Source organism: Podarcis gaigeae, assembly GCF_964106915.1.
Source record: "Podarcis gaigeae genome assembly, chromosome: 3".
Lineage (NCBI taxonomy): Eukaryota > Metazoa > Chordata > Lepidosauria > Squamata > Lacertidae > Podarcis > Podarcis gaigeae.
Window position 1 is genome coordinate 116,945,257 of NC_139680.1, and position 25,578 is coordinate 116,970,834.

General features: G+C 45.3%; 2 long non-coding RNA genes across 2 annotated transcripts; both read left to right on the forward strand.

The window, feature by feature from the left end:
• Positions 1-4,050: 4,050 nt before the first annotated feature.
• Positions 4,051-16,070, forward strand: LOC310842164. The gene is made up of 3 exons (XR_014562951.1): positions 4,051-4,990; positions 14,151-14,280; positions 15,846-16,070. It is a non-coding gene; the product is annotated as an uncharacterized lncRNA (long non-coding RNA).
• A 2,631-nt stretch (positions 16,071-18,701) lies between these two features.
• LOC310841288 lies at positions 18,702-25,337 on the forward strand. Its single transcript, XR_014562467.1, has 3 exons — positions 18,702-18,924; positions 20,137-20,266; positions 25,109-25,337. It is a non-coding gene; the product is annotated as an uncharacterized lncRNA (long non-coding RNA).
• Positions 25,338-25,578: the final 241 nt, after the last annotated feature.

A 25,578-nucleotide genomic window follows, 5' to 3' on the forward strand; every position in this document is an offset into this window, starting at 1 on the left:
AACGCACCTGCGCATATAAAACGCATATAAAGTATTCGTGAACATGACCAACCAAAATGCATCACATTGAGGAATATTGAGACACCCCTCAAAATACACCCTCCAGCTCAGGAGACCCCTCCCCTCCCGAAAATCCCCCCCCCCCCCCCGTCAAGTGGATTTTTCTGCTTCTGCAGCCGCTTTTCATCCCAGGAAAAGAGACGGAGGAGGAAGTGTCCCAGGCGAGGAATGAAACGCACCTGTGATCCTGTGGGGGCAGGTGGGGGGCGCTTGTTGCTCAGGGGAATGGCCCCTCCCTTGGGACTCTTCCCAGTTCAAAGCAAGAGGGACCCCTGCCATCCTTTCCCTGCGTTTCCTGCCAGAAAACCAGTTTCTACTGGGCTCCCAAAACCACATGGAGGCAGGAGACCCCATTTCCCACCCCAGAGCAGGGCTGGACCAATCAGAAGCCTCTCCATTGGACAGCTGGCCAATCCCCTTTCAGATTCCCCTGGGCCTCCTCCTCTCCTTCGCCCGGTTTCCTGAGGGAGTTTTCCCCCTGAGTTTCCCTCATGGCTGCTCCCCCTCCCAGCTTATCCTTCATTTCTCCTTCCTTCTCTTCCTGTTCCTCTTTCCCCTCATTGTTTGGGGGCAGCTGGATTCCCCCCCCCCCCCCAGGCCCAGGCAAGCCGTTTAGGAGCCCACGGAGGCGGCAAGGCCAAGAGAAGGCGTTTCCCGCCCTTTTCCAAAAATAGGCGGGAACGCCATTTTGTTTTTTCCGGAGGCGCCAGCCGCTCCCAGAGATGCCATGGCTCCCCTCAGGGGAGTTTGACCCCCGGAGCAGCATCCTTGGTCACCCCAAGAGTCAGTGCAAGCAGAAGGGCTCCACCTGCAGGCCATGGGGAAAAGGGTCTCAGGAGTGTTACAGGAAAGTCCGAGGGCTCTCTTGGACAAATGAAGACACCGACCAGAGCAATTCAGAGCAAAACAGCAGCCAGTAGGCTCGGTCTTTATTCAAGAAAAGACTGTCGCGACAGGACTCCCACCGCCCACGAGGTGAAGCAAGATGGAAGCCCCGAACAAAAGAAGACCCTAACTTTTATTAGTTGCTAATCCCCTACGCTACACCCCCAGAATTACATCATATTTACATCATGATTACATTAAAATTAGGAGGAGTCGAGGAGGGGCTACACAGGTAATCCGAGTGTCCTGACACCTGGTCGGAGCCTCCTCTCCCCTCCCCACATGAGTCATTTACAAGAACAGAAGAGAAGGGCGAAGTTTCCTGCCCCCTGAGGGGAATCCGGTCAGAGTCCTTTGTGAGAGTCCGCATGGAATACACTAAAGGGTGCAGTTTATTGTGTCCTTGATAGCCTTCTGTCTGAGCCCATCACGGTGGCTATCAAGGTAGTCACGTCAACTGGGAAGGGCCGCTGACTACGTGACCGCTCGGTCAAAGGATTATGGCTGCCCTGCATCAGGTCACCCCCCTTTGATAGTCCTTGTAATGTTCCTTTCATATCTCCAATTTTCTTGAACAGATCTCTGGTTCTTCCCATTCTATTGCTTTCCTCTGTTTCTTTGCATTGCTCGTTTAAGAAGGTCTTCTTGTCTCTCCTTGCTATTCTTTGGAAATCTGCATTCAATTTCCTGTATCTTTCACCATCTCCCTCGCATTTTGCTTGCCTTCTCTCCCCCGCTATTTGTAAGGCCTCATTGGACAGCCACTTTGCTTTCTTGCATTTCCTTTTCATTGGGATGGTTTTCGTTGCTGCCTCCTGTATAATGTTACGAGCCTCCATCCATAGTTCTTCAGGCATTCTGTCCACCAAATCTAAATCCTTAAACCTGTTCCTCACTTCCACTGTGTATTCATGAGGGATTTGACTTAGATTGTATCTTACTGGCCCAGTGGTTTTTCCTACTTTCTTCAGTTTAAGCTTGAATTTTGCTATAAGAAGCTGATGATCCGAGCCACAGTCAGCTCCAGGTCTTGTTTTTGCTGACTGTATAGAGCTTCTCCATCTTTGGCTGCAGAGAATATAATCAATCTGATTTCGATGCTGCCCATCTGGTGATGTCCATGTGTAGAGTCGTCTCTTGTGTTGTTGGAAAAGCGTGTTTGTGATGACCAGCTTGTTCTCTTGACAGAACTCTATTAGCCTTTGCCCTGCTTCGTTTTGATCTCCAAGGCCAAACTTGCCAGTTGTTCCTTTTATCTCTTGACTCCCTACTTTAGCATTCCAATCCCCTATAATGAGAAGAACATCCTTCTTTGGTGTCACTTCTATAAGGTCTTGTAAGTCTTCATAGAATTGGTCAATTTCAGTTTCTTCAGCACAAGTAGTTGGTGCATAAACTTGGATTACTGTGATGTTAAAAGGTCTGCCTTGGATTCGTATCGAGATCATTCTATCATTTTTGAGATTGCATCCCAGTACAGCTTTCGCCACTCTTTTGTTGACTATGAGGGCCACTCCATTTCTTTTACGGGTTTCTTGCCCACAGTAGTAGATATGATGGTCATCCGAACTGAATTCACCCATTCCCGTCCATTTTAGTTCACTGCCCAGGATGTCAATATTTATTCTTGCCATCTCATTTTTGACCACCTCCAACTTACCAAGGTTCATGGTTCTTACATTCCAGGTTCCTATGCAATATTTTTCTTTACAGCATTGGACTTTCCTTTCGCTTCCAGGCATATCCGCAACTGAGCGTCCTTTCGGCTTTGGGCCAGCCGCTTCATCAGCTCTGGATCTACTTGTACTTGCCCTCCGCTCTTCCCCAGTAGCATGTTGGACGCCTTCCGACCTGAGGGGCTCATCTTCCAGCGTCATATCTTTTATATGCCTGTTGTCTTTGTCCATGGAGTTTTCTTGGCAGGGATACTGGAGTGGCTTGCCGGTTCCTCCTCCAGGTGGATCACGTTTGGTCAAAACTCTCCACTATGACCTGTTCATCTTGGGTGCCCTGCTCGGCATAGTTCATAGCTTCTCTGAGTTCTTCAAGCCCCTTCGCCACGGCAAGGCAGTGATCCATGAAGGGGGGGGGGACTGGGTACCGTATGGTATAGAAAGAGCAAACTTGAAGAGGGGTATCAGGAAAGCAACAGTGGGTAAAGAACCATATCATATCTTGTCTGCCAGTAGGACTTGACCCTTACCAGTTTGCGTACAAGGCAAAGAGATCCACGGAGGATGCTGTGGCAATGGCTTTACATCATTCCCAAGGCTCTGTTTATATTCCAGAGACTCCAGGCTGTTGGAAGTCTCACGGGAGACAGATGTTGATATTACTGGTTTCCCGGTTTCTTTGTTCCAGTTGCCTCTCTGCTTTCACAGAGAGACGATGTATGTTTCTTTTATGTCTGTGTAGTTAGAAATAAAACTCCTAGCATGTAGCTCACATCTCATCTGCTGCTGCTGTATACTCTACGTAATGAGGGAATGTGCCTGGAGCCTCATCAGAGGCTCAGGTCGTTAATCACGTTCGAGGACTCAACTGGAGGAGTAGCTTGGTCAAACGCAAGTCTGACATGAGCTGTGTTGTTCAGTGCCCTGCCCCCCACTCCTGCTGTGCTTCCAAGTAGATTTGTGAAGGCCTTTTCCCTTGTTACATTTTCAAAATACCAAAGGCTGGCAACTCTGCGGTATAGATGTAAAAAGGATGCTGAATGCTTCCAGTGCCTTCAAACAAATTTGTACTTTTATCTGCTTCACCTGCACAATAAGAAGGATTTATGGAGGGGCCTAATATCTGGCTTTTATTGAGCATTAGTTTCAATTTGTTCATGAGGAGGTTACACTACAATGCACATTCGCCCTGCATTTGTTCAGATTTGCTTGTATGAAGAATATATGTTTCCCCATTAATCCCATTTTTTGTGCATTTCCCCATTACTTTCCTAACTGCAAAAATTCTGGGTTTCTCTTGTAGTGAATATGTTGCACTAGGGCAACAGATCGTTTTAATTACAGATAGGTAGCCGTGTTGGTCTGCCATAGTCAAAACAAAATAAAAAAATTCCTTCCAGTAGCACCTTAAAGACCAACTAAGTTACGTTTTAACCCACTTTAAACATGCAAACCTAACTTTCCTGTATGCGCTTGAATCCCTTATGCACAATAGCGGTGACAATCTGGAGGCAACCTCAGTGAAATATTGGCAAAGGGTCCTTGTTTGTTGCTGTTGTTTTCCTACCATCAGCCCTGGCCTACTGCCATTCTTTGTGGGAAATGGCTATTATAAAGTTCATATTTGCTTTCTCTTGCTTTGGCCTATAGGGTTTGCATTTCAGTGATTATCATCTTTAATCTCTGCCCATGGCCTCACTGGACCTGGGTTTTGCAGGGGTGGCAGGCGAGGTAGACTGAAAGAAAAAGGACCCTCTTCCTCCTAGTGTTGCAGGGCAAATCTGCTGTCTCACTAGTACCATTAACTACTCTTTTGTCAGGTTGAAAAAAGAGTCCAAAAGTTTATTTACTGCAGTAAATAGGTTCAGCGTGGTCATTTCCACAAAGGCTGAACAGAGGGGGGGTGTTACCCCCCCTGGACCTTTTATAGGGTATACAGACAAAGAATTCATATAAAATCCAATCAAAAAGCTGCAAACATCAGCAGAGGGTAGCTGGCAAAACACCCATTGGATACAACTGTCTGGATGTCCAGCCTGCAACTTGACATGTGTCCAGCTCTTCTAGGGCCCCTCGCTTCTAAAGTTTTGAAGCCTACTGTGGTGTTTGCCCGTTCGTTTGAAAATGTCTGTACAGGGGGAGAGAAAGAGTTAATAGGTAGACCAATAGAAAAGCCAGAGGCGGAGCCTACCTGTTTATAAAAGGGCTAAGCCTGAGGTTTGGGGTGGGTAGTTGGTTTTAGTGGGTTGGTTGGGAAAGGCAGTTGGAAAAGCAGTTGGCAGACAGTTGGAATAGAGAGACAGTTAGTGCAGTTGGTTCTTGTGTGAGGGGAGGTAGAAGAGATAGAGACAGGATAAAATAAGACTAAGAAGGTAAAAAGTAGCAACGTTTGGAATGCAGTTAAAGTTTATTTGTGTTTGCAATAAGCTACACTCTTCTTTTTAAACTTAAGAACCTGACTGAGACTAAGTGATTTACCAGGGAGGACCTGATTGGTGGCAGCGGATTAGTGGTGTACGGGTCAATAGTCCATGAGACGACCGGGGGCTCTGTATGAATGCCACACCTACGTACTAAAGAAAGGAGAATTGTAGTCTGCGATTTATGTTCAGCTAGATATCAAGCCTATATGAGGGCAAGTTGTCCTTGGTAAGCTGGCATAGCCAGACTCCCAACTTTCAGACTCCCATAATTTTGCTACTTCCATGTTCACTCCTCAATATCATTCTTATCTGGTCCTCCCAGCCAAGCAGCAACTGGACTACCGTATTTTTCGCTCTATAAGACGCACCCGACCACAAGACGCACCTAGTTTTAGAGGAGGAGAACAAGAAAAAAAATATTCTCTCCCTCTCTGCACAGTGCCTCTCCAGCAAGGTGAAGTCAGAACAGCAAGAGGGATCTCTGTGCAGCGAAAGCAGCAATCCCTCTCACTCTCCTGGCTTCAGGGATAGCTGTGCAGCCTGCATTCGCTCCATAAGACGCACACACATTTCCCCTTACTTTTTAGGAGGGGAAAAGTGCATCTTATAGAGCGAAAAATACGGTATGTGTCTTTTATGCACAAAAGGGAACTGTTATGAGCCAAAGAAGCCAAGGGTATTTTAACTGAACCCCAATGTCTCATTCAATTGGGACTTTTTATAGGTTTCTCACAAAAAACATATTTGGGGGGCCCTTGGAGTCCCCCCACCAGGAGGACATACTTAAAGGCATTCACTGCAAAGGCCCCATTTGTGATATCAAGTCACCTTCCAGAAGCAGCAGGTGTGAGCAGCCTTTGGGGATCAAATGTCTTTTTTTACTTGAATCCCAAGATCCACCAGTTGGAGACTGGGGCAAAAGCCACACACTTGGAATGAAAGAATCGCAAGGTAGGCCACTCATTGCCTCTTAGTCAGGCTCCAGAATGCTCCCCCACGTGATGTTTAAAGCCAAGAGCTTAGGGTGCTTTGGCAACCCATATGATCTACTTGGTGCATTTTCCCTCAAACCGAACTCTTTCCATTTTGAAAACGGAAGCTAAGGCTGAGCTGAAGTGTTTACATTTCATGAGCCATTGCGCAAGTGCCGTTGACAGCTCAGTTGGTTAGAATCCGGTGCAGATAAGAGTGTGGTGCTGATCAGTGGCATAGCGTGGGTTGCCAGTGCCCGGGGCCTAATGGAGTAGGGAAAGGGAGAGAAACTGACAAAATATGCATGCACATTCAACTGCCTAACAGCATCCGCATCACCCAGGAGATTGCAGCCACAGAAATAAGAAGAGGAGGAGGAGGAGGAGGAATTTGGATTTGATATCCCGCTTTATCACTACCCTGAAGAGTCTCAAAGCAGCTAATATTCTCCTTTCCCTTCCTCCACCCCAAAACAGACACTCTGTGAAGTGAGTGGGGCTGAGAGACTTCAGAGAAGTGTGACTGGCCCAAGGTCACCCAGCAGCTGCATGTGGAGGAGCGGAGACGCGAACCTGGTTCTCCAGATTATGAGTCTACCACTCTTAACCACTATACCGCACTGTCATTTCTCTGTCTAGAGAGGTCACTTCCTGGTTCGCATGGAGAAGCTGTTTTCAGCAGAGCCCAGTGACGGAAGCGCACAGCTGTATTGAGGCAGCACCAGATGTCAAAATTTTGCGCACCTAACAAGTTTGCTCCTGAGGCAGCTGCCCCTGTGACCCCACCACTGGTGCTGATAATGTCAAGGTTGTAGGTTCGATGCCTGTAATGGACAGCTGCATATTGCTGCATTGAACCTCATGGTCCCTTCCAACTCTACAATCCTATGGTTGTGTGACAGCTTCAGTAAATTGGAGCTTGGTGCAGGGAAACAAATCAGGTAATGGGCATTCAGCAAAGACGTGCCCATACCCTCTCAGGCCTGTTGAGCAACACAAGAATATGACTTGAAAGTGCGTGAGGGACAGCCATCTCGGTGTTTATGTTGTTGTGTCATTTAGTCGTGTCCGACTCTTCATGGCCCCATGGACCAAAGCACACCAGGCACTCCTGTCTTCCACTGCCTCCCCCCAGTTTGGTCAAACTCATGCTGGTAGCTTCGAGAACACTGTCCCACCATCTCGTCCTCTGTCGCCCCCTTCTCCTTGTGCCCTCCATCTTTCCCAACATCAGGGTCTTTCCCAGGGAGCCTTTTCTTCTCATGAGGTGGCCAAAGTATTGGAGCCTCAGTTTCAGGATCTGTCCTTCCAGTGAGCACTCAGGGCTGATTTCCTTCAGAATGGAGAAGTTTGATCTTCTTGCAGTCCATGGGACTCTCAAGAGCCTCCTCCAGCACCATAATTCAAAAGCATCAGTTCTTCAGCGATCAGCCTTCTTTATGGTCCAGCTCTCGCTTCCGTACATCACTACTGGGAAAACCATAGCTTTAACTATACAGACCTTTGTCAGCAAGGTGATGTCTCTGCTTTTTAAGATGCTGTCTTGGTTTGTCATTGCTTTTCTCCCAAGAAGCAGGCGTCTTTTAATTTCGTGACACCTGTCACCATCTGCAGTGATCATGGAGCCCAAGAAAGTCAAATCTCTCACTGCCTCCATTTCTTCCCCTTCTATTTGCCAGGAGGTGATGGGCCCAGTGACCATGATCTTCTTTTTTTGATGTTGAGCTTCAGACCATATTTTGTGCTCTCCTCTTTCACCCTCATTAAAAGGTTCTTTAATTCCTCCTCACTTTCTGCCATGATTTGTGTCATCATCTGCATATCTGAGGTTGATGATATTTCTTCCGGCAATCTTAATTCCGTCTTGGGATTCATCCAGCCCAGCAGGGAGACAACATACAGCCTTGTCATACTCCTTTCCCAATTTTGAACCAATCAGTTGTTCCATATCCAGTTCTAACTGTAGCTTCTTGCCCCACATAGAGATTTCTTTGGAGATAGATGAGCTGATCAGGCACTCCCATTTCCCTCTCAGTGTTTTACAAACCACTAATGTACATAGCCGAAGCCCAGGAATTTGTTTTGAGTACCAGAACTGAATGGAGTTCCACACAAAGATCTTCTCCTGGTTACCCCCCCCCCCAAACAAACACCCTTCTTTATCAGTCAGTTTTATTGCACATCGCCAAAGGCTGCCGCAATGTACACAGAATCATTCAACAATTAAAAGACAATATACTGGATTGATACAAAAAACTTAAAACATTTATATTATCAAAACATTACCTAATCTAAACAGAGCTATAAAAGTACCGTAATATACAAGTTAAGACCTTAAACAATAAGATTTACAAGCTAAAATTATCACATGGCCACCAATATATTAAAAAATAATGTTAATTAATACAATGTGCAATTATATTTGGAGTCTAGTGATAAAGAGAGAATATAGCTTGATGTAGATAGGGTCAAATAAATTCATATCCTTTACAGTTGATGGCTACCTTGGCTATATAATTTGCTCTAATTTTCCTAGCGGCAGTTGCAAAGAGTGCTACACGCCAGGTCACATACTTATCTGTGTCTGCGAGGAGATACATAATCATGTCAGAGGGGTTCTGGCCAGGGGAGCTTGTCATTATAGGTGCTAAAAATCTTTCTCTTGCTTCATTATATAAGGGGCAGTGCAAGATATAATGCATGAGGTCCTCTACTTCAGGACATCCCCTAATGCAAACACGTTCGTTTGCTGGTATGCCTCTGTGTCTCCCATCTCTATAAGCAGAGTTCGTTGTATTTAATCGTAACACTGTAAAAGTTTACCTTCTTTATCGAAGGCCTAACATCTAGACTCTAAGAAGCAGTAGAGCAGGGAGAATGGAGACGTCTTGCTGCCCTGTGGAACAACTGAGAGTCAGGTCCTTATCTACTGGTTACAAATCATCCATGAATCTACCAGGATGCACTCATTAACTCAGCTTTTTCCTCGCTTCACATCCTCCCAGTCTCACCACAGGCCTAAACCTCTTATCCCTACATCTCATCTTGGGGAGGACATTGTGCTTCTGCCTGGAACAACAGCCCCACCTTCCTTCAAAGCATGGTACAACTTGCTGGACGTTGCAAAAGAGTGCCCAGAAGCACATTCTCCAGGAGCTTACAACTGCAGAAAGCCCAGCCTTCCCCTGGCAACCTTCTGGTTTCTAGCCGTGCATCGAGCCTCCTTCAACCTATCCTAACGCAGCCATGAAGATCTTTCCTCTGTGCTTGGCTGCCCTGTGTTTCCTGCTCCCGGCTGCCTCAGGTAAGGGATGGAGAGGAAGAAGGGAGAGGGAGACTGCTGTTGCACGGGAAAATAAAAAACAGTCTTCAAACATTTTGAGAACGGCTCAGAAATTGAACTGGGAGGCAGGGCTGGACCAAGGCAGCTTCTTGCGGCAAATCAGAGGGTGCCTCATCTGCCTTCCAACCGCAGTGAGGCTGTGGGTGGTTGCAAGGCCAGCGTGGTGTAGTGGTTAAGAGCAGTGGACTTGTAATCTGGGGAACCGGGTTCGCGTCTCCGCTCCTCCACATGCAGCTGCTGGGTGACCTTGGGCCAGTCACACTTCTCTGAAGTCTCCCAGCCCCACTCACCTCACAGAGTGTTTGTTGTGGGGGAGGAAGGGAAAGGAGATTGTTAGCCGCTTTGAGACTCCTTCAGGTAGTGATAAAGCGGGATATCAAATCCAAACTCTTCTTCTTTCTCCCCTCATGCGCCTTGGTGCTGCTGCTGTGGCCTCATCCAGCCTCTCCTCCTTCTCCTGGCTCCGCCTTGCTGCTGCTTCCTTTCTCGATTGGCTTGCTCTCCCAGGGACTGACCGATGGACTGACTGAGCGATAGGTGCCAGGGAAGAAGACGCTTCCACAATGCCCAAGCACAGGATCCAAGTGGGCAGGGGTATGCACGGCAATATTGCCACTGGGGCCAGCTTCTGCGCAAGCAGCTGGAGGTGAAATGGAAAATAAGAGCTGGAGGGCAGATTTCCCAATGGTACTTAGCACAGGCTTCGAAGCAGCAGAGAGGCATGAGAGGGCTTCTTCCCCCTGCCCCAGTTCACTATCAATCATGAAATTTGAAATATACTCGGAGTCGAGAGTGGATTTCATGCTCTTTATTCAGCTCATAGTGGTGAGGAGGAAAGGAAGTTTCCCCCAGAATGTGTGCTTTATGTACATTATTTACACAATGGGCCCACCGTGGTTGGCTAATTCTGGGATTCTCCTGTAGACCAATCAGGTTGCAGATTCCCTTCCACCTGGAGCTGGATTGGGTGGCTCCTGTGGACCAATCAGACTGTTGCATTCTGGGTCCTATTGTTATAGGACCAATCAGACTGCTGCATTCTGAATTCTATTCTAGGACCAATCAGACTGCTGCATTCTGGGTCCTATTGTTCTAGGACCAATCAGACTGCTGCATTTTGGATCCTATTCAACTCAGTACATAACAGAATTGTAGAGCTGGAAGGGAGCACAAGGGTCATCTAGTCCAACCCCCTGCAACGCAGCAATCTTTGGGCCAATGTGGGGCTCAAATCCTTGACCCTGAGATTAAGAGTCCCATGCTCTACCGACTGAGCTATGGACATAGAATCATAGAATCATAGAGTTGGAAGAGACCACAAGGGCCATCGAGTCCAACCCCCTGCCAAGCAGGAAACACCATCAGAGCACTCCTGACATATGGTTGTCAAGCCTCTGCTTAAAGACCTCCAAAGAAGGAGACTCCACCACACTCCTTGGCAGCAAATTCCACTGTCGAACAGCTCTTACTGTCAGGAAGTTCTTCCTAATGTTTAGGTGGAATCTTCTTTCTTGTAGTTTGGATCCATTGCTCCGTGTCCGCTTCTCTGGAGCAGCAGAAAACAACCTTTCTCCCTCCTCTATGTGACATCCTTTTATATATTTGAACATGGCTATCCTATCACCCCTTAACCTCCTCTTCTCCAGGCTAAACATGCCCAGCTCCCTTAGCCGTTCTTCATAAGGCATCGTTTCCAGGCCTTTGACCGGACAGAAGGCAAAGAGTGTAGATTTCCACTAAACGTTAAGAGGACTTGTTGGGTGTAGTGAAGGGTTAACCTTCTGTGCCTCGAGCCTGAGAGGAGGCACTTACAAGGGAAGTAAGCCAGAACTTGACGAAAGCAGCTTGGAATGCTGTGTACTGAGTGGAAAGCGAAAGCAGTTTGTTGCTTCACTGCAAGCAGAGGGAGAAGATGCAGCTTGAATCAGATGGAAGTTGGAGTTTGTAAATACACTACTTTTGTGCCAATAAAGGGATATTAGGACAGAAGAAACATTTGGGACTCTTACTGCTCTTTCGACACACGCCGCTGTGTAACTCTGCTAATTGCTTTACGATCTACAGAGGCTCCCAGGGGAAGCGTGGCTGGGCGCCGAACAATAAAGCAATAAATCTACCGAAGAGGACTGCAGTCATCTGTTGGGGATCCTCCAATTCTAGACACCCTACAATGTTCACAGGGCAGACTTGTTGAGCTGCTCGACATTCTCTGTCAGGGTGGCAGAAAAAGCCCTTCCATCTATGGCTCAACGCTGTAAGCAGAAACAGGCACACGACTTGCCAGTAGTTAACTTTATTGCCCAGTAACCAAGGAGACAGCTCACATCCGTCATCATCACCGCCACCATCATCATAATTTATTATTTATACTCCGCCCATCTGGCTGGGTTTCCCCAGCCACTCTGGGTGGCTCCCAACAGAATATTAAAAAACACACTAAAACATCAAACATTAAAAACTTCCCTAAACAGGGCTGCCTTCAGATGTCTTCTAAAAGTCAGATACAGTCGTACCACAGAAGTTGAACAGAATCCGTTCCAGAAGTCCGTTCGACTTCCGAAATGTTCGAAAACGAAAGCGCAGCTTCCGATTGGCTGCAGGAAGCTCCTCAGACGTTCGGCTTCCGAAAGAATGTTCGGAAACTGGAACACTCACTTCTGCTTTTCAATCATTCAGGAGCTGGAACGTTCGACTCCCAAGGCATTCAGGAGCCAAGGAACGACTGTAGTTGTTTATTTCCTTGACATCTGATGTGAGGGCATTCCACAGGGCGGGCGCCACTACCGAGAAGGCCATCCATCAGCTAAGCTGCAGAAGCTAAAGTCCTGTTCTCTCTTCCCCTGTATTTATACCTCCCTCCGTGCTGTGACTCAGCTTTTCTTAATTGTTCTAGCCTTTTCCTTCCTGCGCTGAGAACAGGGGAGCAGAAGGAGCTGAATCAAGACTGTATTGCCGGGCAGGAGACACAGCCCACTATTTCTTCTCTATCAGCGTCTGAAGTCTCTCTGCTTCAGCCTCACTCTCAGCTGATTATTCTTCCCTGTCCTACCAGTCTGAACCTGGTTCAAAGTCCCCCTTTCTCTCTGGTGCCTCCTGCTACCGCACATCCTCATCCAGGGGTGTAAGAAGAGGGGGAGGGGCACTCACCCCGGGTGCCACTCAGGGGGGGTGACAAGATGGCCCACTGCCTCCCCCCAGCTGTAGAGCGGCCGAGGGCACACGCGCAGTCAGTATACGGGTTGCCGCTTGCACAGCGACTGTATGGGATGCCACGCATGCACAGTCCATACAGGATGTCACACGTGTGCAGTCCGTACGGATGCTGCGCATGCGCCGCCAAGCAGTTTGCCTCGCCCCGGGTGCCAGAGAGGGCTCCTCCACCACTGTCCTCATCCAGCCCATCCCTGAAATTTTCCCAATCCTGGTGCTTTGGCCAAAACAGCACCATCCATGCACACAAGTAACATATCAGCAAGGCTTGGGGGGCAACCTAACGTTTGCCAAACCTCAGGGAACTGCCCAACGCCACCCAAAAATAAACCCACTGTCTAATGAGGCTGACTGGTGTGAATGGTGTGTGTGTGTGTATAGGGCCAGATTTAGGTTTGATGAGTCCCTAAGCTACTGAAAGTAATGGGGCCCTTTATATGTCCAGCTGTCCTTTGCCAACAACAAATTGTCACTGTTTTTTTGTGTTGAATAATATATGCTATATGGTAAGTTATGGATCTAATAGGTATCTAAAGCCATTTGCACATAACAAAATATGTATTTTAATATTAGATAACAGGTACAAAACCTTGACCTACATTCAACTGTGCTGCACTACAGTCTGCAGCTGTGTGCTGCATGTTGCCCTGCAACCAGTCCATGCAGAATGTAGGCACGCTATATATAGAAAGGAGCAAACCAGTGATATTTTAGGGAGCAGGCTAGCAGTCAGTGCCCATGACTTACATCATAGGAACCTACACAACACAAAACACTGTTGCTGGATGTAGGTTTTACTCTATTTCTTTTTTTAATCTTATATTTTGGAAATATATGTCCAGTTTTTTTTTCCTTTATTTTTTTTGGGGGGCGGCCCAAGAGAGTGGGGCCCTAAGCTATAGCTTGTTTAGCTTATACGTAAATCCAGCAGTGTGTGTGTGTGTGTGTGTGTGTGTGTGTGTGAAACTGGGAAGAGGAAGATTGGAATGAAGTTATCCTGGATGAGAGTGTGGCTGACTGGAACCATGAAGGAAGCAGCCTGTATTATGATTGTCCCATTTATGATGAACTGATTGTAAAGTGGGGGGTGGGGACCGTGGTGAACATCTGCGGCCAATGGTTGTGGGGTAATGGGGACTGCCACAACATTCAGAGGGGCACGGGATTCCTCACCTCCCCTTCTAAAGCCAGTGAAATTATGTCTCCTTTTTCTCCTCTTCTGAATTTGCTTTACTCTCCAAAGTACAGTGGTGCCCTGCAAGAAGAATGCCTCGCAAGACGAAAAACCCGCTAGACGAAAGGGTTTTCCATTTTTCGATGTGCTTAGCAAGACGAATTTCCCTATGGGCTTGCTTCGCAAGACGAAAATGTCTTGCGATTTTTTTCGCTTCCCCCCGCTTTTTCTAAGCCGCTAATAGCCTTTTAGCTGCTAAGCCGCTAATAGCGCTAATCCGCTAAGCCGCTAATAGGGTTGCTTCGCAAGACGAAATAACCGCTAAACGAAGAGACTCGCGGAAGGGATTATTTTCGTCTTGCGAGCCACCACCGTAGACAGTGATATTCCCCCCTCCCCCCGTTTATGCAGGATATGCAAGGTACATAGTGCATAATAATCTACAATGCCGGGCTGCTCGTGCAGAATGCCTCTATTCCTTCTGTCCCTGGAAGATGTTTAAGATTGGAGTGTGCAAAAACCGCAAGACATGTTGCAAAAGGTAACTACAGCTCACCAAAGAAAAGTTCTCAAAGGTTGTTGGACGAAAGTTGCACCTCTGCCCTGTCTCACTCCCAGCACTCATCAGATTTGGGCGACAACAGGCTTTCATCTTAATCACCTTTCCTAGTTAGTCATTTCCGCTAAACTTAATAATAATAATAATAATAATAATAATAATAATAATAATAATATTTATACCCCGCCCACCTGGCTGGGTTATCCAGCCACTCTGGGCAGCTTCCAACAAAATATTAAAATACAATAGTGCATCAAACATTAAAAGCTTCCCTAAACAGGGCTGCCTTCAGATGTCTTCTAAAAGTCAGATAGTTGTTTATCTCCTTGACATCTGATGGGAGGGCATTCCACAGGGCAGGTGCCACCACTGAGTAGGCCCTCTGCCTGGTTCCCTGTAACCTCACTTCTCCCCAAGGAAACATTGGGTTTTTTACCCAGAGCTTAAATAAAATCTTGTACAATATTTCCTAAAAGCGAGTCAATGAGGATTTCTATTTCAGTTCAGTATCAGTGTTGAAGATTACCTCCTTCTGCCTCCCTGGTGCTTTTAAGTTAGTACTGCAGATTTTACACAAGCAGAAATTCTGCCATCTTGGATTTAGGCTGAGGGACATGCTGAACTAAGAAAGTAGTTTTATTATGACTAACTCTGATAATCTTTTGTGCATGGGGGGATAATTGAAGAAAAGTGTTTATGATGCTTGCCAGAATTAGCCATACATTTATTTACATGCTGACAATCTTTGGTAAGGTAAGTGTGTTTGCATGCTTTATTTATAATGGCTTTATAATTCTTTATAATGAGTTTATAATGGAAAATAGTTTTATTACTTAAATAGTCTCCTAAATTCTCCCTCTTCCATTTCTTTTAGAAAGAAGGTGCAACCTACCTAACTCCCAATGTCCAAAGCAATACACAAACTGAAACGCAGCCATCCTTTGAATTTCACACCTCTCTGAATTTTGCAGCACCGTTCCCTAGTCACGTAACGTGTGCAAAAGTGCACAGGAGTGGAGAGGTGTACACATGCAAACACAGTGGGAGAAATTTGCACTAAAATCCCAACAAAAATGAAAACAAAATTTGCAAACTGAGATGAAGAACTGAACTTAACATTGGGAAAATGAGGAGCTGAAATTGAACGCCACCCATCCGTACCAAAGGATGGGTTTGGGAATGTTTCTTATGCCATCCTAGCAGCTCGAAAGCATACTAACGCAAGCAGATAAATAGGTACCGCTGTGGTGGGAAGGTAAACGGCATTTTCGTGCGCTCTGGTTTCCGTCACGGTGTCCCGTTGCGCCAGAAGCAGTTTAGTCCTGCTGGCCACATGACCCGGACAGCTGTCTGTGGACAAACACCGGCTGCCTCGGCCTGAAAGTCGCCTTGGGCTGGACTTAACCGTCCAGGGGTTCTGTACCTTTACCTTACCTTATGCACCAACATGACTTCCTTTGTTTTTCCACGTGTCAACTGTTGTGGCTTTGCTATGAAGTTCTTTGCCATGAACTAACCCTTGGGTTTTCTTCTTCTTTGTTTTTAAGTAAGTAAGTATGCTGTTGAGTGCTGCGTGCTCACCCAGGAATCTGTGAAAAACAAGAGGTGCTTCCTCCTTCCGAGAGCCACTGGATCCTGTTTCATCCCTGACTGGAGACGTCTTCTGCTTATTCACCAGAGAATCTGAACCAAAAAAAAAGGAAGCTTTTGCAACATTTTTAATGAGTACACAAGCTTCTCCTTTGCAATAAAAGCAAATTAAAAGGTGTGGTTCCCTCTATTTCCAAGTTTCTTTTATTTAATAGTAAAGGTAAAGGGACCCCTGACCATCAGGCCCAGTCGTGTCTGACTCTGGGGTTGTGGCGCTCATCTCACTTTATTGGCCGAGGGAGCCGGCGTACAGCTTCTGGGTTATGTGGCTAGCATGACTAAGCTGCTTCTGGCAAACCAGAGCAGCGCACAGAAACGCCATTTATCTTCCCACCGGAGTGGTACCTATTTATCTACTTGCACTTTGACGTGCTTTCGAGCTGCTAGTTTGGCAGGAGCAGGGACCAAGCAACGTGAGCTCGCCCCGTCGCAAGGATTCGAACCACGACCTTCTGATTGGCAAGTCCTAGGCTCTGCAGGAGCACAATGGGGGAAAGGTAGACTGCAAAGGCAATAGATAAGCGGCATGGACAGCTCAGTTGGGTAGAGCATGGGGCTGATGATGCCAAGGGAGGGGGGAGGGAGGAAAAATGGGGGGAAATAAGGATGATATGTTTCTGGATGATATGTTTTGTTTAAATTTCAAATAAAAAGGTTATTTTAAAAAATCCAAAGAGACTGGAGTAAATTCATTGACTATTTAAACCAGAACTGTAGAAGTTTGAAGACACTAGCAGGATTAAAATAAATCTTACGACATGGATTTGAATAAAGAGGAAACTGTGAGATGTAGATTGGAAATAGAAAACTGTTGGCGGGAGGGAGGGAAGTCATTGCTCGGCAGAGTGGGGGGGAAGAGTTGTACAAATGAATGTGGAAATTTACTCTTGTTTGGTTAAAGTGCAAATTTAATTTAAAAAGTATTCAAAACAATAATAATAATTCAAATTGCCCTAGTAGTATTTTGTAGTTTTGCCTTCCTTCCAGGTGGTGGCATCATATGCTCACTTTCAGAAGAAGAAGAAGAATTGGGGGAAGGAAGGAAGGAAAAGTTTTCCCTCTGGTGGATGCATTTCTGTAAAGAAGAAGAAGAAGAAGAGGAGGAGGAGGAGGAGGAGGAAGAATAGAGGAGAGAGCATTGTAGTGTGATTTTAATTTTCTGTGTTAAGCATGAACAAGAAGCAGCTTAAAGATTTACAATTCTTATTGAGATATAATAAGGTAAACGGTGTTTCTGTGTGCTGCTCTGGTTTGCCAGAAGCGGCTTAGTCATGCTGGCCACATGACCAGGAGGCTGTACGCCGGCTCCCTTGGCCAATAAAGTGAGATGAGCGCCGCAACCCCAGAGTCAGTCACGACTGAACCTAATGGTCAAGGGGCCCTTTACCTTTAAGGTTATATCAGAGACTATCCTTTATATGTGAAGCTGAGGCTCCAAGACTTTGGCCACCTCATGAGAAGAGAAGACTCCCTGGAAAAGACCCTGATGTTGGGAAAGATGGAGGGCACAAGGAGAAGGGGTCGACAGAGGACGAGATGGTGGGACAGTGTTCTTGAAACTACCAGCATGAGTTTGACCAAATTGCGGGAAGCAGTGGAAGACAGGAGTGCCTGGCACACTTTGGTCCACGGGGTCGCGAAAAGTCGGACACAACTAAACGACTAAACAGCAACAACATCCTTTATATACCCAGTACATTGCTGCAGCCCACAGGAGAGCTTCTCCAGCAAATTCCAAAGATATCAGAAGCCAGCTCCATGGGAACTCAGAGTAGGGCTTTTAGTGTGGTTGGCTCTGTTCTGTGAAATAGCATTCTTCTTGAGATATGGCACTTTCTGGAAACAATCTGTAAAATAGTGGGAAAGCTGGACGAAGGACACAGCCCTGTTAGATTCACAGCTCTTTATTATAGTACCAGTTACAGATAGGTAGCCGTGTTGGTCTGCCATAGTCAAAACAAAAAAAATTCCTTCCAGTAGCACCTTAAAGACCAACTAAGTTAGTTCTTGGTATGAGCTTTCGTGTGCATGCACACTTCTTCAGATACACTGAAACAGAAGTTACCAGACCCTTCTATATAGTGAGAAGGTGGGGAGGGGTATTACTCAGAAGGGTGGTGGGAATGGGTGATTGGCAGATAGCTGTGATGAGCCTGTTGACGACTCTTAACGACTGCAATAGGTCTTACAGGAAAAAGCAAGGGGTGAAAAGGTGAAAAATGGCTTTGTCATGTATAACGAGATAAGAATCCAATGTCTTTGTTCAGACCAGGTCTCTCCATGGTTTTAAGTTTGGTGATAAGTTGCAATTCAGCAGCTTCTCTTTCCAGTGTCCGTGTTAGGTCTGGTTGTAGTATTATTGTGGGTTAGGATACTACACAGTAAGACCTATTGCAGTCGTTAAATAAAACCATAGATCCTAATGACACCACAGTCTCCTTCGGTCTTCATTCCAGGGAAACTGAATCCTGGGTAAACGATGGACTCTCTTAACACACAGAGATTGATTTAGCAACAACAGCAGTAATTATGGTTTAGTAATCACCGATACCTTTATTTTCCAGGAACTCCATCATTCTCTCTTTTCCCCCTTTCTTTCTCTTCCCTCTCTCTGGAGATTCACCTCCAGTGATTTGTTCTGGGTTTTGCATCTCTGCCAGGTCTTGCAACAGGACAAAACCACTTATCCCCACATCTCTGCCTGGTTAAGCCAGTGTGCTTATGGGTTGGACAGCAGCCGCACCTTGTCTCAGGTCATGGTGATGGCATGCTGGACTTTCCAAGCCAGGAGGAGGGAACCACTTCCCAAGGAGCCTACAAATAGAGGCAGCCCAACCCTCCTCCAATAAACACTGGACACCCGTCTGGCTTGTAACGCTGCATTCACCTTCGCTGCATCAGTCCACCCCAACAGAGCCATGAAGATCCTTCACCTGTTCTGGGCCGTTTTGTCTGTGCTGCTCCTGGCTTCCTCAGGTAAGGGATGGAGAGTAAAGAAGGGAGAAAGGGGCTGCTCAGCCAATAGCCGAGTGGAAGGGAGAAAGGAATTGAGATGTTCTATTTCCTCGCAAAGGAAAGGAGCATTTCTCTCTAGCTTTTCTGCCATAGAAGGATAGAATCATAGAGTTGGAAGGGACCCAAAGGTCAGTGTGGTGTAGTGGTTAAGAGCGGTGGACTCGTAATCTGGTGAACCGGGTTCGCGTCTCATGCAGCTGCTGGGTGACCTTGGACCAGTCACACTTCTTTGAAGTCTCTCAGCCCCACTCACCTCACAGAGTGTTTGTTGTGGGGGAGGAAGGGAAAGGAGAATGTTAGCCGCTTTGAGACTCCTGAAGGGGAGTGATAAAGCGGGATATCAAATCCAAACTCTTCTTCTTCATCATCATCTAGTCCAACCCCTTTGAAATGCAGGAATCTCAGCTAAAGCATCCAAGACAGATGGCCACCCAACCTCTGCTTAAAAAGCCTCCAAGGTTTCCCAGACAGCTAGGTCCAGTGGTCAGGGACGATAGGAATTGTAGTCCAACAACTTCTGGGGGCACAAGGTTGGGAAAGACTGGAAACTGAACAGCAGTAGCTTTCCGGGAAGTTGGAATGCAGCAGTATCCAGATGGTTCTGGGGTTCCCCACTCCTCTCATAAAGGAGAACTTGTGCCTCCTTTTCTTCATCTTCCTAATTTACCGTATTTTTCACTCCATAAGACGCACCTTTTTCCTCCTAAAAAGTAAGGGGAAATGTCTGTGCGTCTTATGGAGCAAATGTGCGGTCGATCGCTGGCTCCCTTTCCGGCGCCTTGCCCAGCCCTCCATTGCTGAATGTTCTGCAGATGGAGGCTGTTTGTTTCCCCAGCGACATGTGACTGGCTGATTAGATTATCTGCCTGGAAACTGTAGAAACAGCTCCCTTTCCTTTCCTAAAGAAGCTGCAGAACTGTGAGTTGAACCCCATAAAAACAGGATTATTTCCCTTTGCAAAGTAAGCTCAACTTTGAGCTGATCCTCAAAAAATGGGGCTTTCCCCCTTTGCAAAAGAAGCTGCACAACTGTGAGCTGATTCTCAAAAAACAGGGCTTTCCCCCTTTCCTCCTCTAAAAACTAGCTGCGTCTTATGGTCAGGTGTGTCTTATGGAGCGAAAAATGCAGTGGACAGTGATCTTTCTCTCTCCCCCCCCCCCACACTTTCCGCAGGATTTGCCTTTTTCAAACCACACACCAGACGGCAATGCTATGAAGCCAACGGTGCTTGCAAACTTTTCAAGTGCCCCTCTCCCATGCTTCAGATCGGGAAATGTAAAATCATGAGGAAATGTTGCAAAAGGTAACTTCAGCTCACCAAAGGAGGGGTCATACAAGTTGCTGGGGTTCTTCCGTCCCCAGCACCTTCTGAACTGAGCATGCTGAGAAGACAGAGACAAAGCTGTGGGGGAGTTAGCTGGGGGGGTTGCCCCAGGTGAAGCCTCCAAGGGGTGCCATTGAGGTTCTCGACCTGTGTTTGTGTGTGTACGCAAATGTTTGTGGGGAGTGCCAAACTGGGTGAAATAAATCCTAGTTTTGCCCCTGTAAGAAGCCCCTGATTTGAGCTGCCACCCTAAGCACGAGTCCATCATTTCCATCAAATTTAATGGCACTCGCTTCCTAGGAAACACATTTGGTTCCCCGCCCACCACCTCCAGTACTCTGAGTTCCAGAAATCCAGATCAAAGCTTAAATGAAACCCTGTACAACCTTCCACAATGAAAGTTGCCGTGAAATCCAGAGTATATTACTGGAATAAACTGATTTCTATCTCAGTATTCATGATGACCTCCTACTTACCCTCCCCACTGTTTTTAAGTTGGTATTTTACTTGAGCAGTAATTTGCCAGTCTGGATTCAGCCAAAGGGATCTACTAAACTGAGAAAGCAGCTTAATTATGTATCTCTGATACCTTTGTGTGCAGGAGAGGAGCAATAACAAAAGTTTTGAGGTGCTTGCTAGAGTTAACTATTCAATTTTTTTTGCATGTTTACCATAATTTGTACGTTAAGTGTATTTGTATGCTTTGTTATAAGATTTATAGTTTGCACATCAAAAAGCCATTCTCCAGGGCTTCTATGGATAAAAGATGAAAATGACTTAAAGTGCAATGCTTATTTAGGTTAACTGTGCAACTTGGGTAGACAAACCTATAGCTACACTAGGGGCCAAAATTGTGGAAACCTTTTGGGGAAAGTGTGTTTCCAAAGTTTGATTGTTCATAACACCTGATTGGCTCTCTAAACACTCCTGCTCATTGGCTACATTCAAATGAAGGAAAGTGACTGCAAATCAGCCTCAGAAAGTTGTGCTTCCTTTTTCTGGTTATTTGGCTATAACTTTTGATGGAATACAGATAATTGAACAACCTTTCTTGCATTACATCCTTCATTAAATTATCTTTCCATTGATATATAATTTTATGGTATTACTCACCGAAAAAGTGATCTTATGAAACATCAGAAATACACTTTTCCCCAAAAGATTTATAAAATTTGGCCGCTAGTGTATTGTTGTTGTTTAGTCGTTTAGCCGTGTCTGACTCTTCCGGACCCCATGGACCAGAGCACACTAGGCACTCCAGTCTTCCACTGCCTCCCACAGCTTGGTCAAACTCATGCTGGTAGCTTCGAGAACACTGTCCAGCCATTTCGTCCTCTGTCATCCTCTTCTTCTTGTGCCCTCCATCTTTCCCAACATCAGGGTCTTTTCCAGGGAGTCTTCTCTTCTCATGAGGTGGCCAAAGTATTGGAGCCTCAGCTTCAGGATCTGTCCTTCCAGTGAGCACTCAGGGCTGATTTCCTTAAGAAAGGAGAGGTTTGATCTTCTTGCAGTCCATGGGACTCTCAAGAGTCTCCTCCAACACCAGAATTCTAAAGCATCACTACTGGGGAAACCATAGCTTTAACAATATGGACCTTTGTTGGCAAGGTGATGTCTCCGCTAGTGTATTTATCTCCATACAGTGGTAACTCGGGTTACATACGCTTCAGGTTACATACGCTTCAGGTTACAGACTCCGCTAACCCAGAAATAGTGCTTCAGGTTAAGAACTTTGCTTCAGGATGAGAACAGAAATTGTGCTCTGGTGGTGCGGCAGCAGCAGGAGGCCCCATTAGCTAAAGTGGTGCTTAAGGTTAAGAACAGTTTCAGGTTAAGAACGGACCTCCGGAACAAATTAAGTACTTAACCTGAGGTAGCACTGTATATCTGTTGCATTTGTACAAACCAAGGACAACTCCACATATAAAAACAATGCAAATGTTTAAAAACTATTCCATTATTATTATTATTTTAAGTGGAGGCTAGCCTATTGGAGCAAATGGGGCAATGTCCCACTAAGCTCAGTCTGAATTCGACAAATCCCCACCAGTCTGCTTTCTTCCTTGCACCCAGTTCAGAGATTAGCCCTGGCTGTCCTCTTTCACGTTGCCTTTGCAGAACTCAAGGAGCATGCAAACACAACTGGAATCAGTCGATTGTTTGGTTCCCACACCTGTCCCATGACTCAGCTGATGTCACTGGTTCAAAATGCTCCCGTTGCAGGTGCAGGCTGAGATAAAGATCTTCACCTGGAAGGCTTTGCTGAAAGGGGAATTCAATAGGTGCCCGAATAACATGGTTAAAGGTGCAGCTCAGGCCTTTCACACCCAAGAGACATAGGCAACACTGGGTGGAGACCACATTCCAGTTGTACACATCTAGGTCACATCAACAACACACATGTCAAGAACTCTGGGAACCAGGCCGAGGGCCTTCTCGGTGGTGGCGCCCGCCCTGTGGAATGCCCTCCCATTAGATGTCAAGGAAATCAACAACTATCTTACTCTTAGAAGACATCTGTAGGCAGCCCTGTTTAGGGAAGTTTCTTTTTCTTTTTCTTTAAATCAACCTTTATTATACATAAATCTTAAAATACATACAATTTCAAACATCACATTTCAGACATTACAAATTATAGACATACATAATAATAATAATAATAATTTATTATTTATACCCCGCCCATCTGGCTGGGCCTCCCCAGCCACTCTGGGCGGCTTCCATAAAAACCAAAAATACAAAAGAATATAGAAGAAGAAAAGAGAAAAGAAATAGGAAAAGAGACAGAATATGATTTTATTTATAAGGGGGGGGGGGGACCTTCCGACTATACCCGTTGTACTATTTTGAGATTACTTTTTTTACACAGTTTCCTGAAAATATTTTCCTCCTTTTTGATTCTGGTTTCCTCTGATATCACCTTATGTTACAAGACTCATTCAATCTCTGCCATAAAGCTTTTGTTATCACAGTAACCTTTGAGATATTTTTTGATTACTATCCATTCTTTATTAACATCTTGTATCGAGTTTCCGCTCACTAACCCGGTTATCCTTGCTAACTCTAGGTATTCTAACAATTTGGTCTGCCATTCGATTTTTGAGGGGGTGGTTTCACTTTATTATTATTATACAGAGGCATAAGATTTCTTTGAATGTGCTTTGTGGGTGTGACCAAGGTTAGCACAACTAAGGAGCCTCAAATACCATATCCATCATCTTAGCGGATGCCCAGCAGCCTCTTGCTCAGAAGTAGGCAAAAGATAGCTCAGGATCTGCAGGCTTTTGCACCGATCCCTGCTCAGTGGATCTTGGGATTCTAATTAAAAAAAACAAAACAAAGTAAATCCCAAAGGCCTTTAAGGTCTTAAGAAGATTAAAAGTAACCTTCTCCTTTTTCTTTTATACCTACGATGGGAATCCTATATTGTTTACACTTATTATCCATATCTCCCAGTTAACTCTTTTAAGGAATTGGTGTGTGGTTTTTACTTAGTGTGAAGGTGAGTTGGGACCCCTGCTATATAAATAAATGCATAAAACAATGTCAAGTTATTTATTCTTGTCTCCACGTTTTTTACGTTGTTGTTGTTGTTGTTTAGTCGTTTAGTCATGTCCGACTCTTCATGACCCCATGGACCAGAGAACGTTACCTTTCAATATTAATTGCCCATTTATTCTGCCCTGCACTGTTATCTTCTTGAGCGCTTCCTTTATAATTTTTACATCAGATTCAAGTTTAGCATCCTCTAATTCATTGTTTTTCAACCACTGTTCCGTGGCACACTAGTGTGCCACGAGATGTTGCCTGGTGTACCGTGGGAAAAATTGAAAAATTCGAAAGATTTAAAAATAAAGTATTTTATAATTTTTCATATTTCTGTTTACTTACTATTTCATAATAAAGTAATTATAAAATACTTTCTTTGTGTTTATTTGATTCCTATTCAAGAGAATTACTTTTTATATATAGTCAATATAGGCACAGAGTTAATTTTTTAAACATTTTCTAATGGTGGCGTGCCTCGTGATTTTTTTCATGAAACAAGTGTGCCTTTGCCCAAAAAAGGTTGAAAAACACTGCTCTAATTTAGCATTTATCCTCTGTTAAAATCCATTTAATTTTTCCATTTAAATTCCTCTATTACTGAAAAACTTTATCCATACAAAAACTCCCTCCCTCCCTCCCTTCCTTCCTTCCTTCCTTCCTTCCTTGACTTGTAACAATCATTCTATTTCTTCCCAAATCTAGAAGACAAAAAAAAACCTCAGAAGCGTGTACACTTTCATTGTTGTTCTTGAAGGGAATTACTGATTATGCAGCTTGCTAGATTTATAATTACCTTAATTATGTAATGTGTTAATTGAACAGGCACTGGTTGTGCTAAGTATAACTAAGACAGATTTCGAAATACATGCAATTTCAGTTTAATGGACCGATGAGTCCATTAGTTATCCCATTAGTTACGCGCATATCCCATTAGTTACGCGCAGAGTATCAAGTACGTAACTTGTTAGCTGCTCAGAGTATGAAAGGCACATTGCACTATACATGTAGTCTTTTAATTGCACAATTGGTGGCCCAGTTAATGTCATGAGGCTTGTGAAAGTTCACGAGGAACTTTTTAAAAACAAAATTTGCATACCGATGGCAAGAACTGAACTTAAAATGGTGAAAGTGAGAAACTGAGATTGGCAGAGTCACCCAATGGGGTTTTGGTATGTTTCTGATGGGGCAACATTGCTTCCTTCGCTTTTTCCATCTCTCAAAGATTGTGACTTGGCAATGAAATTGAAATAATTATTGTTGTTTGCTTTCAAGCCCAATGTGATAGAAGACTAATTGCTGCCTGCTGACCCAAGATCCTTTGAAAAATGGGAGATGTTCCTTTAACTTTGAGAGCTACTGGATCCTGCATCACCCCCCCCCCCAGGCTGGAGATCCCGTCCGTTTATTCACCAGAGAATCTGGCTCAAAATGAAGGGGCTTTTGCAACATTTACAATGAGAATATGAGCTTGTTCCCTTGCAATAAAAGCAAATTCAAGAGATTTGTCTCCTTGGTTTGAAGTTTTCAGGTCTGAGTGCTGTTGGTTATCTAGCCCAAATGCCACCTTACAGCCATAAGAGGGAGGTGTTACCAGGCATGGTTGTGCGGAAGTCCAAAATGTAATGTGGGGGGAAAGCCTAAAAGGGGGAGTGAAATATACTCGGAGTCGAGAGTGGATTTCATGCTCTTTATTCAGCTCATAGTGGTGAGGAGGAATGAATGTTTCCTCAAAATATCTGCTT